Below are 26,125 nucleotides of genomic sequence, written 5' to 3'. Positions count from 1 at the left end.
CTGTGTGACCCAGCTGAGCATTAACATTGATTTTTGAATTTAATTACAGACACTCTGGCTTGGAGATCTGTGACATGCTGAAATTCAATTGAATTGGTCTTGCCCTGGCCTCCTCCTAATACACACAGTGCTGATTAATCCAATCCTGTTCTGATTTTCTGCAGTGCAGGCTACATTTATCCGTTCCCATTCCTTCACAATGAATGCTGTCCACCATTTGCATCCTGATTCAGCACTGATTAACCATATGCCCCACATCAACTTCTTGTACTTCACTGAAACAGTTATCACAGAAACCTATTGCTTTGAAAAGAACTGGGGTAGTAAGAACAAGACAAAGGAAGGGCCGATAGGAACTTGACGTGTTTTGGGGAGGGATTTACAGATTTAGATTTGTATAGGCTGCAGTAGGCATATATTATTCAGAACATCTTTATTCATCTACATCTTTATTCCTATCCTTTCCTTTTAACAGCACACATGGTTGTATTACAGCTCAGTTTTTAGGAACCTTTATTTCACTGATACATGTAAGTACATTACATCCACCCAGGGCCAACTCTTGAGGACCGATGTTAGCCATGGGATAATGACAAATACTTGTTTACTCTACCAGCTCATGGAAGGGGTAAGTAGGAGATGCTGTTTCAAGCTAAGAAGTCCTGATTCATGTTTCTTACCTATAGAATCATAAACAGATCCCAGCATACCGGAACCTACTCTTAGTCAATATCACAATAAAGTCATGTTCCAGGATGTTTGGAATATAGCTATAAAAATTATGTCATCAGGAGATTATCACCAGTAGAATTTAAAACACTTTAAAAAGCTTAATATCCATCTCCTCTTCACAGAACAACTGCATAAGAAAGCTTAGGGCAAAATTTTAAAGAGTGATTCAGAACCTCTTTCAGAAGTTACCTGGGAATATTCATTCAAAATGGAAATGGAGTTCCCAAATTGCTTATAAGTTTTTGACACTTTTACACTTAGGATCTGAACCTGCAATTATGGAAAGGTTTAGCTTTAAGCATTTGAGCATTAGAGCTTCCCAGTTTCCACCTGTTAACTGGGCCATGGCTCTTTTCCTCTGACCCTACAACACCCTCTTCAAATTCCTATTTACTAAGCACCAAGTAATTAAGTTTTAACTGTTCCCCTTGGCAGCTATTCCTTCCTCATTCCTGCCCTATTCTCCACATGCGTCAACCTTGAATTGGGTTTTAAGACTTCAGGCAAGTTTCAACTGATGAATTCACACCTTGCTTTCTGTAGATTTGTAGAGCTATACTGTATAACGGTCTCTGTTAATGGGAAAAGGAGGAAAACCATTTTAAACAAGAATACACAGGCCATATTGTTCACTTCCCTAATGTGTTTATAAGGTGATGCCTATCATTATTTTGGGACAAAATCTTTGCATTTATCACTCTCCATTTCAGCAGTCCAGTCTGCTTGGGGTTTTGAATTGCACACAAAAAGCAGATTTAAAATACGTTAAGTAATGCCCAAATTCAGTAATTCCTCCTTTAAATTACAGTAGGCTTTATATAGCAACAAAATATAGGATGTGTGTTTGTGTGTATAAAAAAACCCAGTCAATTCAGAAGGTGTTAGCAAAGTTACTATCAAAGATTTACCAGTCTTTTGTTGAAAGGACCTTTCTAAGTATAGTCTTTCAATTTTGCTTTTTAAAAACATGCTTCCTTGTAGTTCACAGCCCACCTGTGAACTTCTGAAGAGCTCTCCTGTAGAAAATTACAGGGGAGGGGGAAAAAGAATAATATATCATAAATGTACATGGAAAACATTATTTATTATAAAATATTACTATGACATATGGGCAGCAGCAATAGTTTCTTCAAAGGCTCTCTGTCAGTTGAGTATTTAACCTGGGGACTTAGCATCAACATTATTAACATGCTTAGTAACAAGAATGCTGAAATATATGTAAATTCAAAATCATGCATCTTTCTATTGTTGTACAAATTATTACACAAGGGCTACATTACTGAATATATCACACATTCAACTTTGTTTACACAAACAGAAAATAAACATTAACAGAATAATCAAATTATATAAGGTTTTGTTTATTTTTCCCTATACAGGCTGCCTTGCTGAAACATTGAAGCTGGCCCCTAGATACAGTCTTCTTCATAAGGATCACTTCACATTTTACATTTAATATTCAACTGCTCAGTAAACATTAATTGTGTTCTTTCTCCACACAAAATTAAAAAGAAACCCATTCTTTGTACCATGTCAACTAGAGCACTTTAACACTCAGAATAACTTCTACAAATATAAACTCTTGCCAATTAGGTGAAAATGTTTCTTTGAGTATTTTTTAAATACTCTCTCTTCAACGCTGCCCTTAAAGCCAAACTAAAATCTAGGGCGAAAACAAACAGTTTAGTCCTTTTACCAATGGCAAAGACAGCACCAGGTATTGTTTTAAAAACACAAGACTGGAAAAGATGTCTGGTTCATTATTTTACAATCAAAACCCATTTAATCTCTTTCAATAAATATACAGCCCCCATTTTAAAAGTAAACTATTTGTTCCCATCCTCCCACTGGGATCGCTTTACCCGAATGTCTAGGAATATTCTTCTCACTTCCAGCTTAATTTTATTCCTAGATTATGCTCATTTTATGCTCATTTGGTTTTGTGCCACATATTCTGATAGTTGAAGTCAACTATATTTTCGAGTTAAGATGCATCTCTGCTGTTGAAACAACCCACTGCTATTTCTTTCTCTAATGAAATAACTTGTTATGGTACCTTCAGAATTCCCAGTAGTATTAAGCAGGACAGATTCATCACTTTTTACATACTCAGAGCACTTGTTTGATCCATCAGTACATTTAAATATATGTTAAACTTTAAGAATATGAATATTGCAGCTGACCTTGACAGCATTACAAGTGTGCTTCAAATTTTTTAAGCTAAAATGCTCTATGCATTGATGGGTTGAAGCAATGTGCTCCACAAGTTGCAGACTGAGGCCAAGGGAGCAGGAGATCAGGATCTGAGGTAGCCAATACAAAGAACAGACACAAGAGCAGATGCAGTGAGGACAAGCTTGTGCATCAAGAAAGAATAACCTAGGGTAAAACATTTTGGGGGTTTGCTGTTCACTTTTAACATAGTAATTCTTATTTCTTTAAGATCATACCTATTAAGACTACTCTAACAATCTATACCATATTGACAAATGATGCATTTGATGAATTAGAAATTAAAAAATAAAAAAGTACTCTACTTGATATCAATGATTGAGGGTTTCTTTTTGTAAAGAAGCTAAAATGTTTCAAACCAAGATATTTTTAAGCTCAAGTCTATTACAAGGAATAAACATTAAAATATTATTTGTGAAATATCATCATATATTACAGATTGAAAAAATGCCCTATTCTACAGCGTACACCTTAAGTATTAAACACTCCTGCAATAAAAAGCAAATATTCAAGTATTGTGCTATCTCTTCCTTCTCCTGCTTTCCCAGATTCTAAACCTAGGCTTCCCTCTTTCTGAAATAATCATAGTAATGGGAGCAAGAGGTGGGCTGTAGCTTTTGGTGCTATCAACTGCTGTGAGGAAACATGGAAACCGAACTGAAGTTCTGACAAACAAATGCAGAATCAAACACTCCATGTTGCAAGGCAGTGGATGTTTCCCAGTTGCACAAACTGAGGTTAGGTCCTAACACCTTTCTGTTCCTGCAGTTTCTTTCTGAGCTGTAATCCTGCTGAAGTTTTTATGTAAAAGATTCACACAGAGATGCTGAGGAGCTCGCATAAGTAAGTGCTGCTGGATCATGGTGGTTCTTTCCAACGGACTGTAGGCTTTAAGACTTCTACAGGTTCAGCACTGTTATTGTCTTTTGACTTATTAGCTGTTTAGGGAAGTGATCGTCCCCCTGTACTTGGCACTGGTGAAGCCCCACCTCGAATACTGTGTTCAGTTTTGGGCCCCTCACTACAAGAGAGACATTGAGGTGCTGGAGCGTGTCCAGAGAAGGGCAACGAAGCTGGTGAAGGGTCTGGAGCACAAGTCTGATGAGGAGCGGCTGAGGGAACTGGGGTTGTTTAGCTTGGAGAAAAGGAGGCTCAGGGGAGACCTCATCGCTCTCTACTACTACTTGAAAGGAGGTTGTAGCAAGGTGGGGGTCGGTCTCTTCTCCCAGGTAACAAGCGATAGGACAAGAGGAAACGGCCTCAAGTTGTGCCAGGGGAGGTTCAGACTGGATATTAGGAAATTTTACTTCACTGCAAGGGTTATCAAGCATTGGAACAGGCTGCCCAGGGAAGTGGTTGAGTCACCATCCCTGGAGGTATTTAAAAGACGTTTGGATGAGGTGCTTAGGGACATGGTGTAGTGGTGGTCTTGGCAGTGTTAGGTTTATGGTTGGACTCGATGATCTTAAACATCCTTTCCAACCTATACGATTCTGTGATTCTGTGATTCTGCTTCTGTTTCAGAAGGATCTGCAATTTACTTTTTTACTGATAGGTGACTTTAATCCATATAAAGACATTTGTGCAAATCCCTGTTATTGATCCTGCAATGTACAGTTGAAGAAGGGCTACATTTTTCATACTTTTTTCCCTTCACTTGCTTCTGGGTTGTTTGAGGTTTTGATTATTCATTTTTTTTCCCATGCTGCTCTGTGTTTTCCTCATCATCACCTCAGTTGATTTTCTTGAACTATTCAAAACTAACGTTTGACAACTGTGAAGAAAATATGCAAAAAAAAAAAAATCAGATTGTTCTTCCCAGATCCTGAAGACACTGTTACCCACCTAACGTAAGTTGGAAGGAGAGTATACTGATGTCTTCAGCAAATGCTGAAGGGCTTGAAGTTTTTTTCTAACCCTAAAGGGCTGATTCCTTAGTAACGGAGAATATGCAACATTTTCTGTTCCAGACTATCAGTTGATAATAAAAGCATACATATCCACTGTATAAAAAGACTTTTAAAATCTGGCTTCCAAACAATTATCCAGTTGTAATAGTGAAGGCAGTAGTAACTACCCAACTTTACAATAATGCAGACAGAACCTTAATCATTTCCCTAAACTTTATTTGTAAAAATCATTCTGGTGAATCATGGCAGTGGAGCACCTAACCTGGTATTTTTCCCTCTGTCTGGTAACAGATGCAAGAAGCCCTGCGTTGCCAATTGCAAGGCATACTAACCACAGATAACAAATTTCTCCCTAATTACCTTTATTATAACAAAAAAATGCTTTAATTTTCATTATTATTGCCCAAAATAGTGTCAGCAAATATTTAATCTTTTAAAGTTTACAAAGCTTTTGACTTGAAATATGAAATGTGAATTCTTGTTTCCTTTGATTAGTTTTTTTCATAGGTTGAATGCAGTCCGGTTCTCACGTGGGTGAAGAGGAAACAGCCCCATTCATTATACTCATTGACTTGTACACCTTCACCTTATCTTCCATTATATGTCCCTTACGTGAGGTCCAACCCTTTCAGACTAGTTTCTTTCAATAATTTTTTCCGAGAACAGTTCTTACAAAACTTTTACTACTGCCACTCTAAATCCTGTTTCTCATAGTCTTCTATAGTCTTCTCATAGTTTTCCACTCCCAGCTGCCATCCATCAGCATGAATGAAGAGTAGCTGAAGATGTACATGTTAGACTGTAAACTCTATGGGGCAGACATGCTGAACATGGTTCTTTGTCATCTTCCAAGCTGTGCAGGAGTTCACACCTATGCACAGCAGGTTGTGTACATCACTACCACTCAAATGTGGCAGGGCATCCCTTCCCATTTTGCCTTCCCTTAAGTCAATAGCACAAAACTAAGCCAACTAAATTTTGAATCATTTCTAATCAACAGGTGATTTGTCAGTGTTTTCTGTTGCTAGAAACTTTTCAGAAATTAAAGCAAATGCTCAGAATGAAGTTTGCTTTGACACTAATTAATTAAATCCTTTGAAAACATATAAAGCAAACCTTTTGTTTCAGTTCTAGTCGTTGGACAAAAGTGGCCTCATTGGAACCATCCTGACGGACACTTGCAAAATTGTGAGATCAGACTGTGTACTATACTCCTCAGGGGAACATTATTAAAACAAAGATAAACTTGCAGCCAGTGAGATTTAGATGGACTGTTTGTACTAAGCATAAACACAGATGTTTTCTTGAGTCACTGCCTGAATCCAGGCACTCCAGATTAACAAAAATTAAATTCTCCTATCATCATAGACAAAATACAGATAAAGAACCCACTGTGTACTCTCGCAAACCAAATATCATATACTTAAGAGAATTCTGTTGCATAACAACAGTGAATTTAATTATTTTGTTTCAACAGTGAATTTAATTATTTTGTTTATCTGTGAACACATATGCAAAGATATTTATCTTCATATTTGCATCTTGACATGACTAATGAAAGTACAGTGTTTTGTCTTCAACTAATTCGTTTTCACTTAATATGGCAATGACTGATTAATTTCATTTTCTGGTGTGGAGGACAGCCTGTAACACAGTCAATGTTGCTTCAGAACCTTTGAACTTAATTATCTCCAAATAGAAGGCAGAGTAATAGATATGATTTTTTTCTCTCTCTTTTTCTCTTTCTTTATCTCTGAAATTACCTGCTGTGTATCAGAAGATTTTTCAAAGATTTATGGTTAAGCAAATGCTACTCTTACTGGTGCCCAATTCTCAACAGGAACTTTGCATTAGTAAGGCAAGTAAAATTTGATCTGGAAATGTCTGTTAAGATTATGCTTAGTATAATTTATTTAAAATAAATTAGAAAAAAATAATCTACAATTAGAGGCCTGGTCCTACTTTTCTAAGTGCATATAAAATTATGATTGGCTTTTATGGAAGTTTTGAATGTGCAAGGAATACAAAATTATATTAAAGGATATTAAGTTGCTCCTCTAACACGAAATAGGATTATGAATGCCAAATAACTACACTGTGGTCAAAAGACACTGGTGATGAGATCTCTTGAATTTTGAGAACACAAATTTACAAATGTGCCCTCTTAATGTAAAACAAAGTTAGGTGTTTTAGTTCAATTTCTAATTGTTTTAAACAGCATTCAGAGACTTCTCACATCATTGTCAAAGTGTTTTTCCATTCCACAGTTGCAGAATGGAGTCTTGAATTCTGAGACATTATTGAAAAATAATAAATCAGGTATGATGGCTGAGTCACAAGAATCAAGATGGCCATAACACTACTGGGTGAAATCCTAATTATTAACATCAGTTGCAAAATTTGCATTGACTTAAACAAGGACAGACCTTCACTTTGTGGATATTCTGAAGCATTCCTTTCATACACACTATCATAATTTGAAAGCTACACAAATGCGGGCAACACCACACAGGAAATGAAAAAATGTAGCATGCAAGAATAAAATTTTTCTAACAGTGCTAGTTTTTCAAAAACAAAATATAATTATTTCTAGAGGATACTCAGTAACATATGTGCCAACTCAGCATTCTGAATTTTTAGTTGCCCATATGCTGGGAAATCTTAGGCCCAGTACCCCTGCACTGATCCTAAAAATGGAATGATATGGAAAACTGTTTGGACGTGAACATAAATAGCTTTTAGCTTTCTTGGCAAAATCTTAACCAAGCAAAACTAGTTCTGGGTCAAACAACATTTTTTTTCTGTGTGCCATTACCAGTTCAAAAATAGTTATTTTTAGGGTGAATTTTGACTAAAAACATCCTTTTGAGAGGAAAAAAGAGGTTTCACTTTCAAAACACTCAATATTTTGGCTGCTTCAACTTTTGTTTTCAATTGTTATTATTTTAAGCCAAAAGCACCTGCGGAATGTAGTATGGATGCCCATACAGAGTTTGGTTTTTTTAATCTAAACCGTATTTTTGGCAAACATTTAATTAGCAAAAATGCTCTTCTGTTACACCTGTAGTGTATCCTCAATTTTAGCTCCATTGCATTTCAAAGTTTTGACAAAGATTAAATAAAAAAGATGTTGAAAAGAAACTTTACCACAGCTCTTCTTTCATATTATTGTCAACACTGAGCCGGAGTGAAATGTTTCGCACGTAACAGTGATTTTTTTAACGAAAATATTGCATGTACAGAATGAGTCATATTATAAATCACACAACTTCTGTCAAAAGAAAGAAACACTTCGCATAGAACTGACATTCATCTGGTTAAAAAAATTATCTGTTTTTATGAAATGTGATTTTGATCTCCACAAATCATGCTGCTCGTAAGAAACTTTTATACAACATGCACACCATTTTCAGATTCATATATTACCAGTTGTCACAGACTGCAGCCAGGCTTGCCCCCTGAGGTTTTCCAAATTCTTGTCTTTGCTATGGAACATCCTACAAGCTTGCCAAGAGCTGAAAAGTTGCTGCCCAAATACAGTCGATTTATTAGAAGAGCTGAAGATGTTTATGGCAATGACCACTTATTTTCCCTTAAGGTATCCCATTGTTCTCTCACTGAAAGCTACTCTTGGTTGCCAAAATTTTTACATACTCCTGTTTTCTGGGTTTTCTGAAGAACGGACTTTTAAACAGTAGCTGCAGAGCTACTTCAAATCAGGAAGCTCCACCAAATGGATATTCTCTAAGGCTGATTGACTTTCTGAACTTTATTTTCACTACAGTTTTTTGTGAGACAACATACTACTCGTCCTAGATAGAAGCTCAGTCAGGAAAATTTCCTTGCAGGATATTAATCACATTTGTGGCAGCCCTGTTGCATCTTCCTCTCTGCCAGGCAAAAGACCGCACATATCCACAGAAGCTCTGATTGCTGCCTAGGGAGTTCAGAGCAGCATTCATCAAACTTTCATTAAAGTGTCCCCTTTGTCCCCTTTTTTGGGCTCCCAGCCTGGTATCATACATGGGAAGATAAGCAGAGAAGTAGAACAGATGGTGGCAACAGATGCCATCTCTCGACACAGGTGAAAGGCCATGGTTAAATTCACGATCCCACAACTCCCATCTTTCCCTCAGCCCCCCCCACCCCACGTATTCTCACAAATACCCTATGGCACTGGCAGTAGTCCTCTGTACTCACCCCAGCTGTAACTGCTAACTTCTGTGCAGTCCCATATCCCATCTTTGACACTGGTTACAATATTCAGCTTCATGATTAACTCTGACATTAAAATTACTTTTATTTAATTTGCATATAGTTGGCATTGGATAAATATTAACACATAAAATATCATTTAGAATTGAGGTATTATTCACTGGTAAGGCCCCTATATGACCTCCAACTGAATGCACTAGCAAAATTACTATAACCTTTGGTGCAGGATCAGCCTATAAGTTGCCAGGAATCAATACTACAAGGTATTGAGCACTCTGGCTGTAAGTGCTCCAAAATAAATTTTTAGCCTGAGACACATCATCAGGAGAGGAAGTTGGTTACATCACATCCTCAGACCCACACAGGAATCTTCCAACTCAGAGCAAGGCCAACTGCCTTGACGAGGTCTTGACTCCACGCTTAAAATTTAAACATAGCTAATAAAAACAAACTTTAAATTTTTATATTGCTTGCTTTACTTGTTGCAGTAACAATTGACAGCAACTAGAAAAAGGACATGGTTTACCTTTCTTAATTTTGTGGATTTTGTGTATTTGCCAATATTTTTTGTGTATCAAGTTTCTCTATTTCTTATGTGGTCATTTAGACTGCTATTTGTAAGAGTTTTTTACATGGCAATATAGAAAACAGAAAATAAAAAGTGTTAATGTTTTCAGGAGCACTCAGAAGTCCAGCATTTGAAACTTACATTAGGCACTGATTTCTAATGCATGTTGTCTCCTTTAATATTCTTTAATACACAGATAATGCATATTTAAGCTAGAAGCACTTTAGAATTATTTGCACTGGTCCTAACACCCAGCCATAAAACTGGCAATGGAAAAGAAAATGTGTATGTCTTCCAGGAAAAGACTTCAAGATAACTGCATGATGTCGCCAGCCAAAAGGCAAATACCAAATTCCAGCTTCCAGAGCCAAAAAGCCTAGGAAAGACTAAAAGCAAAGAAGAGGGCAAGCCTTAGCACCTGTAATTCAGCTAGCAAAACATTCATATTCTAGATCAGTGATTTTCAAACTTCTGATGTTTGTAAACACCTAAAAAATTCCCACTGCAACCTCTTGTAGAATTAATATATGTGAACTTTTTTCCCCTCAGTCATCTTCCATAAGTGTCTTAGAAGTTGTTCAGACCCACTCCCTTCCACTCTCCATGGAGTCCAAAGATCACATGCTGAAAGCCACAATTAGAAATTCAGCAGCCAGATGAACCATGTTTTAAAAATAAAAATAATTACAGTTTTAGAAGACAGGTTTGTGAGGAAAAATTACAGGGGGGGAAAAAACCAAACCAAACCAAACCAAAACACATACATAAAATTTCTTTTTGTATGTCAGAAAGATTCCATTGAGGCATCCAGATATTGTAGCAAACTTCTTAACTTTCTAACTTCTCAAGGCCAAAGCCTATTGTCCTCATGCCACAGTAAGTTCAGATCTCCAAATCTCTTAGGGCCTTAATGGACTGCTACTTAAAGTCAATGGCCAAGTCTCATGTTGACTGACTTCCAGACAGCAGAACCAGGGAGTGATCAAATCTCTCTTCATGCCCTTTATGTCTCCACCAAGTAACTCCTTAAATCTTCATGGCAAACTGTTATTTTAACATCCAGATGTCTTCAACAGGTACACTTGTGCTATGAAGCAGATCTTCCACACAGATGTGTCCAGGTCCTCCATGCTGATGCTGACTGAATCATGCACTCCCTACACTCCCTGCTAGGAAACCCTTGGTAGTTTCTGAGATAGCTGATTTCCTTCAGCCAGAAGGTGTTTCATACACATGTAAATGTGGGGAGTACTATGACAAGTTAAGTAAGATCTGCGCAATATAAGGGTAAGTATACCTGATCAGAAGAAATGAAAAAAAGAAATAAGAAGAAATCAGAAGAAACAAAAAGCCTAGTATGCAGCTTTTACTCATAGGAAGAAAGCATCCATACATTAGCCTTGGATTAGCCCTAAAAACTAGGAAAAAAATGAGATAATGTCTATCTCTAAAAAGATTAGTTTTCCTGGTGTTCACAGAATTTTTGAAACATATAAATATACAGTTACATTTGCACAAATGTTCACATTGGTCGCTTATTATTCAATTCGTCTGTGTTTTAGTGATTAAGCCATCATAACTGATTTATCATTTTCAATAGTCTCAGAATTCAACATTCCACTCTGCAAATGCCGAATGGAAAAACACTTCGGCAACAAAGTAAAAAGTCCTTGAATGCTGTTTATCAAAGTACTAACATCTGAAGATAAATTCAAACACAGAACATCTGCTGCCCTGTTGTCATAAAAATCCACAGCTGCATTACAGGCCACATACATTCTCTCAGGATATCTGCTGAGACAGGGAAAAGAACCCTAACCCAACAAAGGAAGCAGGGCTAAAAAACTTGCCCCTGTAATAAAGATATTAATACAGATATGGCATCAACATAGAGCTGAAATTTGGCCACATTCTCGAACACAGGATAGAGATTTGCTACCTATAGTTGCAGCCATTCTTGCCACAATTGGTACTTTGCTGGCTGGGGCTGGATTCTGTTGCTGTGACTCATCTGGGATATCACCACACCGCAGGAGAAATCCTGCTGTGATCTACAGTCTGTTCAATGTAGGAGTATTGCAGTAGCTCACAGAAAATTGTTCTGGGGCCCTTACAGATGCCAAGTAGTCCCTTACTTCTCCTATTACAAACAGTTCAAGTGGAACTGACTGGGGCTACTCACTTGAGTAAGATTCTATTTACTGTTGGTGCAGATGCAAGAGCTGAGCCTTTACATTTCTTAAGAAAAATGCATTTTCTAACACACAGTATAATGCAGACTATACTTGCAGAGTATAAAATCCTTGAGGAGACTTAAGAACAGGTCATACAACTAGTACATTTCCAATGTTTCTGCTGAATGCCTTTTGGTGCTTCTGTAGAAGGCTGGGACTTCCACTCCCAGTCCTAAACTTTCCTATGTGCCACCTTCTCATTAGGACCTCCTTCCTCAGGCAGGATCTGACTGTCTCTCACTTGGTCACCAAAGATCCCTCAAATCATATTGCCAGGCTTCCTTGCTCTCCCCTTGTGGGACAGCTGGGGCTCTATACATTTCCCCTTTTCCCATAACTGTCTGTGTACTGGGGTCTGTGTGTCTCTAGTTCTCTCCATCCTATCTGTGCTACGTGATTTTTGCATGCACTTTATTCAACCTTCCTCATTTTTTTCCCATGTAGGAGATGAACCATTAAGGATGTCAATTTTACTGGAAGGATTGTAAGATCCGAGATAGAGATCTGTTACGCCAAAAATGCCAGGAGCTGGCACCAACCAGCTCTTTGACCTACTGTAATGTTTCCCACACTCTGATCTGTGGGCAAGTGCAGATCCTAAGAACAGAACAAAAACATTTTAAAAACCCTCAAATTTAACAAGATAAAACTCTAATGAAGATTAAGAAACACATAGATAGGGTATGTTAACAACGCTACTAGAGCAGTGACTGGAGCTCTTGTCAAGAAAGCTGGGCCTGCTTCAGCTCAGTGGGGTTTGGTGTTGCTACCAGGGGAAGTGCCCTGACGCATGAAGTCCAGTGGGTTAAGTGCTTTGCCCTGCTGCATCCAACCCCAGAACTTCTCAGCTCAGTCTTGCAGTGCCCTTCCAGAACAGCAGAATCAGATGTGCCAGGGTCAAAGTTACTGCAAGTTGCAATGGAATATAGGAACACTTCATTAATCTTCATTAATGATTCATGCTAATATGCTAAAATATGAACTGTAGCAACTGATGACTTGTCATGTGTTCACACCTACTGCTTGGCAATGGAGGAGGCCTTTGATAAGCACAGGGATGGACAGTTGCAGGAGTAACATCTTAAACCACCACAGCTAAACCTGCCACTGAACTGGAGTCAGAGGCCAGAAGTATTGTCTAACTGGCCAGATGCCTGCACAGCCTTTGGGTATGCTGAGTACAGGGTACTGAGCTCAAGTTGTCACCCCTACCAATGCCAAAGCCTGTTTGTCCAAGGGCATGTGGAAGGTGAGAGTATCTGCTTCATTAACTTTATCCAATCAAGGACCTTTTCAATACAAAAGGGGATAATAAGCAAAGAGGGAAACGATAAGCAAAAGCACACAGACACAAACTGATAGACAAGGGATTAAACAGAGACAATGCCAAAGACCTCCAGTTCCTAAGTGATGGGCCATTAAGAAACTAACCAGGGCATGCATGGAGTGTGCCTATGTATTCACTCACAATCCTCAAGTTGAACTAGCCAGCGAGTAGCAGGCTCCAGGGCCTGGCAGGGGTATCAGGTGGGCATAGGGTTCATGCTGCTATCTGGGGGGACCCACGAGTGTGGGGTGCCTGTGGGACAAGTGTGTGAGTGCATGTGTCTGTCTGCAGCAAGGACCGAGCTGGACCAGCTGGCGAGTGAGGGACCCATGGGGTGGGTAAGGGGCCTAGGATCCAGCCAGGGGTGCTGGGCGGACAGAGGGGCCACGCCAGTGCTTGGGGGATCCACAAATGCGTGTGTGCTTTCACTAATGAATGTCAATCCTTACCAGACAAAGAGAAGGAAGGGGACTCGGCTGTTAGGTCACTTCTGGAAGCATTACATGTGGCGTTGTTGAAGGAAGTGCCTTGCCTACGGCAGTCTGTGTAGCTAGCCATGCATGCGTCCTCTCCATGCGTGTGTCTCTGGGCTACACACTTAGCCTTGCTACTGGTTGAACCTGTAAATGGGAAAGCAGCAGCCGTGTCCACTGGTCTGGGATGGAGACCTCTGGGTTTCAGGGCACCCGGGCCTGGGCTCCGGCAGCTGCATAAGAGGAATTGCCAGGCTCTGGAGCTGCTGGAGGCAATGGCTGCTTATAACATCCCTTAACTGTTTGCGTACAGCTAACGTATAGATGCCTTCAATCTTACAGTCATATCAACATTTCTTAAGTAACACCAAGGTCTTCTTTACATGCCCCATACTACAACCTCCCATTAAAAAAAAAAATTAATTCATGCTGATACATCTTAGCTCACTTGGATTTTGGAATAGAATACAAAAGCAATCCATCTCATCCATCCCAGCAGGAAGACAGTGGTAAGAAAAGGTATGCCATAAAGATGAAGATACTTTGTTTAGCCATCTAGTTATAGGACTGTTATATGCATTAATCTTTAGTTAAGAAAATAGTTTAGGGACGAAGAGGTATGGAAGCCAGCAAATTCTAGCGTTAACTTTCTTCTCCAGGTTTATTTCCCCATGCTCTGCATAATTTTCAAGTCATTTGTCTTATCAATAGATACCTGAATGCCCACATATGTGCTTTGAAACCACATAACAAGACAAAAGGTTACATCTTAAGTTCAAGCAACAGGAGGTTGCCACCAGTTTAAATGGGATCAGAACATTGTATGTGATTCAGAATTATTTTTTTTCTTCTCAGTAATTCTTGATGTGTGCCTTGCTGCCTTTTCAAAATTATTGCTACTATGGTTTATTATTTATATGCTTAGGAGTCTTTGGAGGCTGTCCATCTCAAATCTTAAGAGATCCGATCTTGTTATTCATTCTTAAACATTCATGCTTCAGCATTAAATTAGCTTATTAAACAATAAGGTGATAATTACTGTGGAACTTAAAAACGCTGATCTTTTCATAACCCTAAAAAGTAAAAGACTCATTTTAATGTACCCACAGGAATTATGGGAACTTAAATTATTACTTCTATAGTAACAAAAGTATGCTTTATGTTTACAGATCTAGCATAAACTTCTACAGAGAGCCTGGTCTGTAGAAGTTACCTGCACTAACTTTCTTCTTCATTTTAAGGTCACAAAACCATTACAGTAAATTATTCAGAGTTATTGAACCTTGTATGCAAAATAACGTTATAATTTTACAAGTTGGACACAGAATTTGTTCAGAAAGAAAATGCCTTTAGTGAACCTAAATCCTGGAATTCCCTCCATTAAAATCAGTGTGATTTTTCATGTGACTAATGGCTGCTAGAACTGGAAAGAATTTGTAGAGCTGAGGCCAGAGTACTACAGCTTTTCATTTTGCTGTTAGGCAGGTCGGGAAAATTTCTGTCATTCCACAGAAGCTGGCAGATCTAATCATATGTGTAATTTCATATGGTTTTGCTTATCAATGACACACGAGCTGTATGATTTTTCTAAACTTGTATTTTGGTTTATTTGCAGGATTGACACTTTGACCAGTCAGAATGAATCAATAGGAGACACATGGCCAAGAAGTTGAAAAACTATTTGTAAAAGTAGTCCTGCTGTAAGTCTTCCAAAACCTTCCATTTTTAACTTATGAAAATAGTTCAGCTCTTAAGTTATTAGCAGCAGGTCATACACAGTAAAAACAGCACCTATGAGCTCCTTCACCAACCAGGACCTTTCAGCACCAAACACTATAAAAATAAAACACAGTAGTCCATGTCTCAAAGATAAGTATTTGTTTCTTACACCTTAAAGGTATTAATTTTCCTCACCTCTTTATACTTTTTGTTTTCCTAATAAGTTCAATTAAAAAAAAAAAAAGACCTCCCCATTGCCTTTACCTCACCTAACCCTGGTGACTGCAGAGAACAAGCCTCTTCCCTCCTCAAGGCACATCTGTGTACATGCTTCCACCAAATGTAATATCACTGTAGCTCCCCTGAACTTCCCCTAGATTTTCACTTTCTACTACAGCACATCGACTATCCTGAGAAGTTCTTCCTCATATTAAAATTAGTTAAAAGGTGCATTCAGCAGTATATTTTCATGCTTAGCAAGCTGACTGCAGTTTAGTATGGTATGACCACAGAGAAAAATATTTTATCTGAATATCTTTTTAATCTAGGCTTGTCATATGCTTCTGTACACTAAAAGCCTTATTTTGGCTTGCTCCCAGCCTTCTCTTGAAACAAAACCCAGTCTCTCTTTGGTAGATTATTTGTCAGTATGTTAGCACGCATACATGTTCAGATCCTGGAAACAGGGCTGGTTAGTTCCTTGCTTCTGTAGAGGAACCAGGAAAACTCATGTGCTAGTTTTTATCAAAGTCAGTCTAAAATGCTGACTATTAGAATGATACTCTGATGTTTCTAGGGAACGCCTCCCATTGCCTCATCTTCCTTCAGAAACACTTTCTGTTTCAGAATGACAATAAAGGCCTCATCCAAAGCAACCTTAAGACAAGGCAAACACTGAAGTCCACTACGTGTGTGCAGTATAAAGCAGACCACATGAAAAAATATGACCAACTAAAAGGAGATTACATTAAAGGGAGCGCAAGGACTTAAGGAAAATACTAGCTCAGTTTGGATTCTCACTGTTCTCCTTAGCTCCCCTTGCTTCTCTTCGTCTTTTATTTCACTCATTTGTCCCAAGACCTTAAGAGTTTCACACAGCGCAGCACTGGAGAGATTGGTTGGTAAAGATAATTCATAAACACTAGTATCTTCAAATCGTAAAGAAGCTATACTGAATTAATGTATGCTATAAGTGCACAGTGGTATAGCTTTTACAGAAGTGGAAATAAATAAAGTGTACTTTATGTTAATATTCAGTGAATGTGAAGATCTCAATAAATAAAAAATAGTGACTAAATTATTCCTGTCAGATAAAACCAGAAGATTTACAGATAAAGCTAACATATATTACAAAATATGTGGCTTTACAACATAAATAGAATTTTTACAAAAATCATTGGATACTCTTTGTTGTCTGGCCATTGAATAGAGATGCAGGATCTTTTGCGTAGACCATAAACAGTCTTTTCCACTTTCATTATCAGCCAGAATGCAGGCATACTTACACTGGGCATACTTACACCATGCGGTGAAGTGCAGTAAACTCAACTCTGAGCTACAGCTAACAAAATCCACTGTGCAATGGTGCTAGCTTGGGCCTTGAAAGCAGAGAAGCGGATCCTACTGCCTTGGATACAACATCACTTTTGTATTTCTTTTTGCAGAGGTGCTACTTTCTCCAGATGGCATAATGCTGGTTAAGCAGGTAACAAAATTTCTGACATTGCAATGTGTAGACACAACCAACTACATTTTGAACAGCTAGCTACTAGCTGAAGGGCTCCCATGAAAACTAATAGCCCTGCCCTTCGCACACTGGTATCAAGGTTTGCCATTTGTCTGAGGAAGCTGCATCCTAAAGAAAGGGCAAGAGAAAATTAGTCCTTATGCCTGTCCTTGCATTTTGAGAGCCAGTGCTTCTCCACATTCATCCAAAGGGAATTATCTTTTACCATGGCTCTGTGTGATTGATAGAGACTAGTTCCTTATAAACACATGTGATTAAGTTGAATATGGAATGAACAGTTTTAGGGGAAGATCTTTATCTAAGGTCCACTGCAGGTCACTTACTATTTTATAATGATTTGACATTAACTTAGATTTTGGGCAAGTGTATTAAGTCAAAGTACCTCTGACTGCAAAGCCTAGTAATTCACTAACAGATAAATGAAGGACCAGAGTATACAATTATCAAAATATTTCAATTATGTGCATTAAACATAAATTCTTAGATTTTCAGGAAAACTACATAAAAGCAGACCTCGAATGTATATTTTTAAATTATTATGAAAGATTTGGAAGTCTCTACATTAAGGCTGCTTGATGTCCTCTCTGTAAAACCTCCTGCCTTCTCTACTGCCAGCATCTCAATTTAAAATGTAACCATTGTTAACAATCACTACAGTTAGATATACTCCAGAAGAAGAGCTTTTGCAGTTAAAGGCAAACTGAGCATAATGCAATCTCCCACAGTTCACTGAAAAAAATGCATAGAGAGTATGACTCGCCTTCCTTTCTCTGAGCATTATATGAAAATGTGTCATTCTTTGGGAATTCTTGTCTTCTCCCTGCTGATATTTTTCAAGATTATCCACCAAAGATATTGTGCTTCCTCAGTATTTTTCTTGTATCTCACCCTGCACTGACACCTTTGGTTCACAGGAAAGACGAAATTTAGAACCAACTAGGAAGCTGTAGATCTAAATTGTTTTCAAGTTTTTTGCTTTAAAAGATAATCCGAGCCTGCAATTTATAATGCTTAAAACTGCACTAGTCTTTTAACTGTGTGCTGGATATGAGAATGAAACATGATGGCTTGACAGTACCTGGTCCAGCAGTTCCAGCTGATTCTGCCACGGACCACAAGAAATTATTAAATGACCATTATCAATGGCCCTTCCTGTTTGATTTTCTGTGATTCATGATGATATTTTGTATCATTGCAAAGGAAATGGTTTCCTTTTCCAAAGTCCATTTAAAATGCTGCCAGGTTAACCAGTTGCCTGGTTATTTTCTTTGTAAATTCTTGTTTGTAATTTTGCCAGAATTGAATAGCTTAGGGCTTTTATGGAACAGGGCAGTCCCGCATCTGATGTTTCTTATGAAAATTTCACCACAGCCTGGTTGTTTGACTTCTAGATGAGATTGGGGAGAAATATATAGCAATAGTGATACTAATATTTTTAACTGATTATTTGAAAATCTGCAACTCCTTATATACATAAAAATTCTATGAAAACTGTTGGTATAATATAACTGGGACATCAGTTCTGTGATGATAATTTTTATTCAGATTCTGCAACAATAACATGAAAGAACAGGATACACACACAAAAAAAGAATAATCATCTGTTCTGCCCAAAATTGTAAAATACCATTTAAAGGAAAAAATAGATCACAAAACATTTATTTATACAATACAGATTTTGCAGACAAACACATAAATTCTCCATTAGTAACCAACCCACCTAAATAAGAATAGGGATAATTTTGAATGTTTCACATAATTATTCTGTCAACCTTCCTCATATCGATGATTCTTATTCTAAAAAAAAGTATGTCAGAAAAAGAACTGTTCAATCATATTGAGTTATGAATCTGAACAAAGTTTGCTCATGTTAAATCATGAAAATCAGACTTTGGGCCTGGCTGTAGGCTCTGCAAATACAAAGGCTTTGGTGACAGTTTTGGGTAGCAAAGGGAATTTTAGAATGAACAAATCATTCGTGCTATTTAATTATGCATATGAAATTCTGGTCCCACTGAAATTAACAGGGAAACTCCCAATGATTCCTTGAGACCCCCACATCATGTGTTGCTTTGTGACATGAATGAATATGCAGTGAGAGAGATTACCCATGCTTTGGTCTAACCTTGTAAACTTACAAGCAACACACCAATTCTCCTTCTCAGTACTATCAGTAGGTACTAGCTGCAAACTTTTTCAACTGGTTAATTAACCCACAAGCACGCCAAATCAATTTGTTCACAAACGCTGTGGCTTGTACTTCTTATGTTCTTTGTTAAAATAGCCAAAGCATATTTTGCTTATGAAAGTATGTATTTCTCCTTAAACTAAGTATTTACTTGAGATAGTATTTGCATGAGATACTAGAGGGATTAAGTATGTTTAAAAATAATACTTCATTCATAGTTATCCAGACCACGTTGTCATCTAATTTGTTTCTGTTTGGGAAAAACTGGCATGTCTAACCTTCCTTCTCCCAAGTCTACTGATGGGAACAGTCCAATACCTCCCCAAGAACTAAACACCAATGTCATACTGCCCTTCTTCCAAAAATACCATCCATCCTTCTTGGTGCCTTGGATAGAATCTCCAAATCGCACACCTGGGGCTTAACAGGAGACAAAGCTAATCGCGACTCAGCCAACAGAAGCTCCTTGTAAGAAGCAAAGGCAGGAGGAAAGGCAGTCTCTTACGGTGACATTTCTTCCTTTTGGGTGCCCTTCCAGGCACAGAGCTATCAAGGGTGCTAGCCAGCTCCGAAGCCAGTTTCCCCAGGGAAGGAAAAGAGCCTCCTCACTGACTGGCCTGCATGTGCCATCCTCCCCCCTAAGGCAAACTTCCCATCTAGCACTAAAGCTAGTGGACCTCATCTCCACAGTCAGTAAGGGTGTCTACAGACTCCTCCACATCTGGAATGGCTCCAACTATATATATCTGTCCAACTATGTGGCCCTGAAGTGGGCAGACTAATTCTTACACGCATACAAAGCAAAACCACGTACTCTTAAATCATGGAACTATAGAATAATTTAGGCTAGAAGAGACCTTCACTGCTAACTCCAAAGTTAGATCAGGTATGCAATTCACGTTTATTTTCCTATAAACTGCAAAGGAAGACAAAAGACGACTGTTACTTCAAGTTAGAAACAGTACAAAAAGTGCTGAAATTATCTAGTCATGTGTGCCATATAAGACACGATTCAAGTCCTTGTTCAAGCCATCAAGAATATTACCAAATTGCCTGTATGCAGTATTGTACGTTAAACCCTGCTCCTTACAACTCGTAGCGTGACAACTGCTCCTGAACTCACAGGGTTTGTGTAAATTATCCAGTCCTACATGGAGACATCTGGTCCAGCTCATCTGGAGTGCACATGTAATAGACATTCCACTCCTAGTGCCCATATTAGCTCAGGCATCACCACAGGGTACTGAATTTTGTTAGGCAGGCTTACCAATATCAACCCTACTTTTGCCACACACAAATAATGCATTAAAGGCAATTTTTACTGCAGAGTTTTACTCCTACTTAGACAAGTTTGTTCCATTCACTACACTGAGTATGTGCAACCTAAACTTTATCCAGGGAGCTGAGTGCTGGAGAAGCACATCCAGTCTCTCCAACATCTATTTATCAATACAGCTGGAGAGAGTTGCCTAAAATAAACATCTAGGCCATTATGTTTGTCTAAATAATGAGCTTACATTATACATTTCAAACTAATAGCTTTGATGGAATTTAAATCTCTCTAGAGAAAAGCACTATTTAGCCACAAACATGAGACTGTTCCACCAAAAAATATACATATTCATGGATATTTTAGGCCAGAAAAGATCGTTGTCATCTGCACGCCGCATACATAACCAAGGAAATTAACCTCTGATTTCTGTATCAAGCCTATAACTTCTCCTTGAGTTAGATATTTGAGAGAGAGAGTCTTGATTTTAAGAAGAGACAACTCAGCTCTTAGAAGGTACTTTAAGAATTAATTCTTCTCACTGTTAGAAATGTTTCCAATTTCAATTGTTATTTTATTTTCAGTTTCAATATTTTAATTTCCAATATATTTTGGTGCATTAAGATGCTTTCTACCATTAACGATTCTGCTCAGGCACCAACGTTCACAGAGCTCTCTTCACTCAGGGTATATAATACTGATTTGATTTTGCATAGCACCTTTCATTGAAGTATCTCAAAAAACCCTCATGAGTTATTTATGAGTGTTAAGCCTCCTATAGAAATATCCCCATTTTGCAGACTGGCAAACTGAAGGAAAAGACACTAAAGATTATATTCTCCAAAGGGATGAAAGTAACACAGGAACAACGTGCCTATGCATTTCTGGGAAAGCAGGGTCAGGCAAGCTCTCCAAAGTCACAGACTACCTCTGGCAAAGCCAAGAACAAAACCCTAATCGTCAGATTCTTATGCCTGTGCTTCTATAGCAAGACCATTACAATTTGAATACATTATTTCTAGATACTGTTGTATAAGGTTTACGTGTACAACTCTGCATTTAAAACAGCTCAGAAATGCACTACAAATTTAATACTGATGTTTCAATTACATTAATGGTACAAACTGTCCAGCACAGGAATGCAACAGTTTTTACACTGCTTAAGCAACTGGCTGTTCTTACCCCATTTCATACAACAAGACACTTTAAGCCTAATGAAACACAAACACCAGTATTCACAGCAAGCCCAAATTCACCTTGGCAGCTGCTGAAACTCTGACCTATGGCAGAGACAATGAAGACCTCAGCCTGGCAGTTCAGTCCCCAGTGACACTGTGTCAATGGAAGCGTGCACACTCAGTCGTTCCTTTTCACATCTGAACCTGGGAGGAAGGTTTTTTTCTGGATCAATGAACACTACTGAGTAGATGAAGGAGCTTAACAGGTTTTCTCCAAAACGCAGCTAATAGCTATCAGAGTGTATTCTGAGAGGAACCTTATTAGGCACAGACCTCTTACGCTCACAGCCTTATGTCATACGAAGCAGCAGGTCAGAACATAGTAAGGGGCAGAAAATTACAGTGTTTCCCATCCCAGCAGATGGGATTGCAGAACCAGAAGAAAGAAAGTAAATTCTCAGTACATTTATATAACCTTTCCTACAACTCCAATCTTATTGCTCAAGCACACTGGGACATAAAGGTTACTGAGATTTTACTACTATTTTTGAAGTGAGGGATATGGGCTTTCATGAATGGCCAGCTTTTTGCAGAATGAACATCTGACCTCCTGAGATTTACTGGCCTCAGAAAGTCTTTCATATCTGTGTTAAGGCATTTCTAAAAGTTCTCTAAAATGTGTTTCTCCTGGACTGGAAGAGACATCTTCCCCATTATGTTTCCATTAAGAGTTTGAATATCACTAATAAGAAAACTGAATATCTACTCCATATCTTGATTAACTTAATTAACCTACCATATGCTTTCATAATATTCTATTATAATCGAAGAAATTAGATGGAAAAAATCTCTCCTACTTCCAAAGTTCATTCTATTCAGGCATATTAGATATATCATTTAGAAATTCAGAAGACAGACATTTTAAAATCCAGCTGATAAAAGCATATGTTTAGGGACATTAAAACAACAACAAAAATACCACCTTAACATGGCTTAGATAAACTAGAAAGTCTTCTTTGCAGAAAGCACATTCTGGAAGGCTTTGGGGGTTTCCAGGATGGCAGCTTATTAGCTGAAACTGATTGTCATGGCTTTGAACTAAAACCCTTCTAGCTCCTGAGAGCTGTTTTGGCTTGCTTGTGTAATAAAGGCATGATTCACAGAAAACATCTTTGACATTTTTGGGCCATGTAAGAACCAGCACTAGGTCCATGACTAGCTAACATACTGAATGAAATCCTAACCTTGTTGAAATACATAGGAATTCTGCCTTTGATTTCACATGGTCAGGATCTCACCACACTACCAGAGTAACAGTAAGCAAACAAGAATAATTCAATCTTTTTATAGTGTTCTTGAGATCACAGCAGGAAAAGACAATTTTTGACTTGCATCATCCAATTCTCAGCCTGTAACATCTAACCCTCCACCAGTTTTGTGACATATATTAAAACTTCCATTAAAATAAAGGATTTATACCGATGTAAAATGTGAGTAAGGATAGCACAGAATCCAAATTCTTATGTCTTTGCTGACCTGTGTAATTTATACAACTCTAGAAATTAACTTTGCAGGAGTCATTCAATGGTCCAGCATGCAGCTCCTGGCTGTATGCACCCTAGATATAAGCAAATCTAAATGCCATTTCCTTCCCAAAGCATTTGCTGCTCTGATGTAGGAAAAAGCAAAAAGGGAGACATGAAGCAAAGGAGGATGGATCTCCTATGATATAAATAAAGAGAGGAGAGAGTATTGCAGGGACACAAAAAACCTGAAGGATTTAAAGGAGTATTTCAGAGACGAAAGGAGTAAGTCAGCTGTTACCAAACCTTTCACATAACATCATGTCCACAAGACTCTTACATGTTGTAATACACTCTGGTATCTTGTCTGTATCTATATAATACAGGGATGGCTTGGGTTCACATCATAAAGTAGGGCTACAGCATGAAGGTGCTTCTACTGCTATTCTTTGAAGCACACAACAAAACTAGGGCCTGCAAGCCACAATATGAGGCAAATCCACTACCTGATATTTTTTTTACAAAAAGAGGGAGAAATAGTTCCATAAACTCCCCACTCTCCTCCCAATATTTTTTTTTATATACATATATATATATATATACACACACACATATACATATGGAAAAGACAGGTTTGCTTGAGAAAAACAGAAATTACTGTCAGATCAGCCAGAAGACCCATAGTAGATTCAGATAAACATTCAAATACTGCAATACGAGCTTGGCTACATAGCCATGCTTTTTTCATGCTCCCTCTTCATGAACTATCCAGACAGAATTGGAGATAGTTGCTGCGCTATAAACACGCAGAGTCTGTCTCAGTAAAAACAAACAAAACCCATACTGAGAATGAGCAATAAAAAAGTTTGACAATAAAGTATCCTGAAAACTAAAACACAAGCCAAATATAAAATTATTAACACAAGCCATTCATCAGCTTCAATTTTATCATTCTCCCAAAGCCATGACATGTAGTCATATAATCTTTTGGGTTTTGATGAAATCCAGGATGGTTTCTCTGGCCGTTTTTCAGATCTCTGCTGTGGCTCATATTTTCTGTTTTTATAGTTTGATCATTATGACTGGTACTTCTTCTGAAAAATCTGTGTAAAGCAAGTTATACTCAGCAACAGTCACTCTCTAGCTTTTGCACGCAATGAGCTTGTTTAATCACAGCCAAATGGTTTTACATGCGATGTATGTGAAAGTGATTTTAAATGCTTTTTAAACCATTTCTATTGTTTTGACCAAATATCAAATTCTTTTATTTTCAGGAAAACCTCACTGCATCTAAAACAATAAGAAATGTATAAAGTAGGATCTGTAGATATTTTCTGTCTCATTCATCTCATTGATGTTTCCATCTGAGAAGATAATTTCCTATCAAGATGGGATTTTAGGCACAGGAATTGTAGAAACCTGCCCAGCACCTTAACTTCAAGGTCCATGTGATTACATCCTAAAAAATCTCAGCTTTTGAAAACAAACTCATTCAAGATCTTGAAGAAAAATCTTGAAAACCTGAACTTAGTGCTCATGTCAACAACCTCTGTGAATACCCCTTCCTCCTCTGTCTACCTTCCATATTGTGAACCAGCATATGTGGGCTGGAGCTTGGCTGGAACACACCCCTATGACACACTATCCATAGCACATCACCAAGTACATCACAGTCTAAAAGGCAGAAGTACGGTCAAAAGGCAGACAAGAAGCAGTACAAACATGCACATGACCATGCTGAGGGCAGTCTTTCAGTGCAATGCAATTGTTGCTAGAGAAGCTTTTAAGTTGAGTGTTTGCAAAGACTTCAAAAGCCACAAACTTCTGGAGAGCAAGAGGTACAAAAGCAGATCAGAACCCTTTTCTAGAGCCCTTTTACTGCTGTATGTCAAAGTCTCTGCTGTCACTACTGAAGACCTGAGAGTTACCCCTACCATGGCTTTTCTCTTCTAAATTGCTAACCATGGCAAATGCCAACACCTGGCCTCATCATTCCTTGTGTATTTACTGAAGAACAAGAAGGAAAACAGTGTTATGATATTAATGCTGCCCGTACTTCTCGCCACACTACATGATAAGACCCACTTCTCATACTTCCAGTTATTCAGATAAGAGTGTCCCTACTACTTGTTTAAGACATTATTTGCAAAAATATAGTCTTGCCCCTATAGAATAATCAATGTATTTGGTTGCTGCTATACTATTGACCTATCTTCCTCTCTATCTACATTCTGCCTTCATAAGATCATTATATTCAGTCCTGCAGTTGTCAAGGAGTGAACTGTGTTTGCCTACAATTTTTTAAGAAAGTGTAATAAACTGTGTCAGAGTTTCTGTGAGTTTTCTGTACAGCACAGAGCTACTGAATGTGTGCAACTGAATCAAATGTAGGCAGTTAGGCACAACACAGCAATAAGATTATTATTATAAAACAATAGAAGAATCCACACAGTAAACATTACCCAGACCTCCAAGCATCAGGTCTAACCTGAGAAGCTTCAAGCCCCTAAGTAGTAGAAAAGTTTCAGCCACACTGTCTTCGGAATATGGGTATTCCCAGACACAGTCTCACTGTTGAAGGGCAACATCCTCAACTAATTCCAGAGCAAATGACTCATCAGAAAAGTCTTCCAATCCAAATTTCTGTAACATCAGCACCCACTCCAAGGGCCATCTCTGTTCCAGACTCGTTTAACCAGCCTCTCTCTCTCTCTCCCCATCTGACTTCATAGCTTGCTGTACTGGACCTTCCTTCTTTGCTTTTTTCTTTTTCCTCCCCATTTTCCCCAGTAGATGCTTCTTCAACTGT

At 38.2% G+C, this 26,125-nt stretch overlaps 1 protein-coding gene across 9 annotated transcripts in view; it reads right to left on the bottom strand.

The window, feature by feature from the left end:
• TMEM200A (transmembrane protein 200A) overlaps positions 1-26,125 on the bottom strand; it is a 58,363-nt gene that overhangs the window by 22,152 nt on the left and 10,086 nt on the right. For 2 of the 9 annotated variants that reach the window (XR_012041478.1, XR_012041479.1), the window contains one exon: positions 18,741-26,121. The exons of 6 other annotated variants lie outside the window; for them this stretch is intronic. The gene's annotated coding sequence lies outside the window, so the exon portion shown is untranslated. Of the gene's footprint in view, positions 1-13,600; positions 13,839-18,740; positions 26,122-26,125 lie in introns of those variants that run through there. One more of the 9 variants, XR_012041480.1, reaches the window with a different exon arrangement.

Source organism: Ciconia boyciana, chromosome 3 (assembly GCF_034638445.1).
Source record: "Ciconia boyciana chromosome 3, ASM3463844v1, whole genome shotgun sequence".
Lineage (NCBI taxonomy): Eukaryota > Metazoa > Chordata > Aves > Ciconiiformes > Ciconiidae > Ciconia > Ciconia boyciana.
Note: the sequence above shows the minus strand (reverse complement) of the source record. Positions and strands in the feature narration are given on the sequence as shown.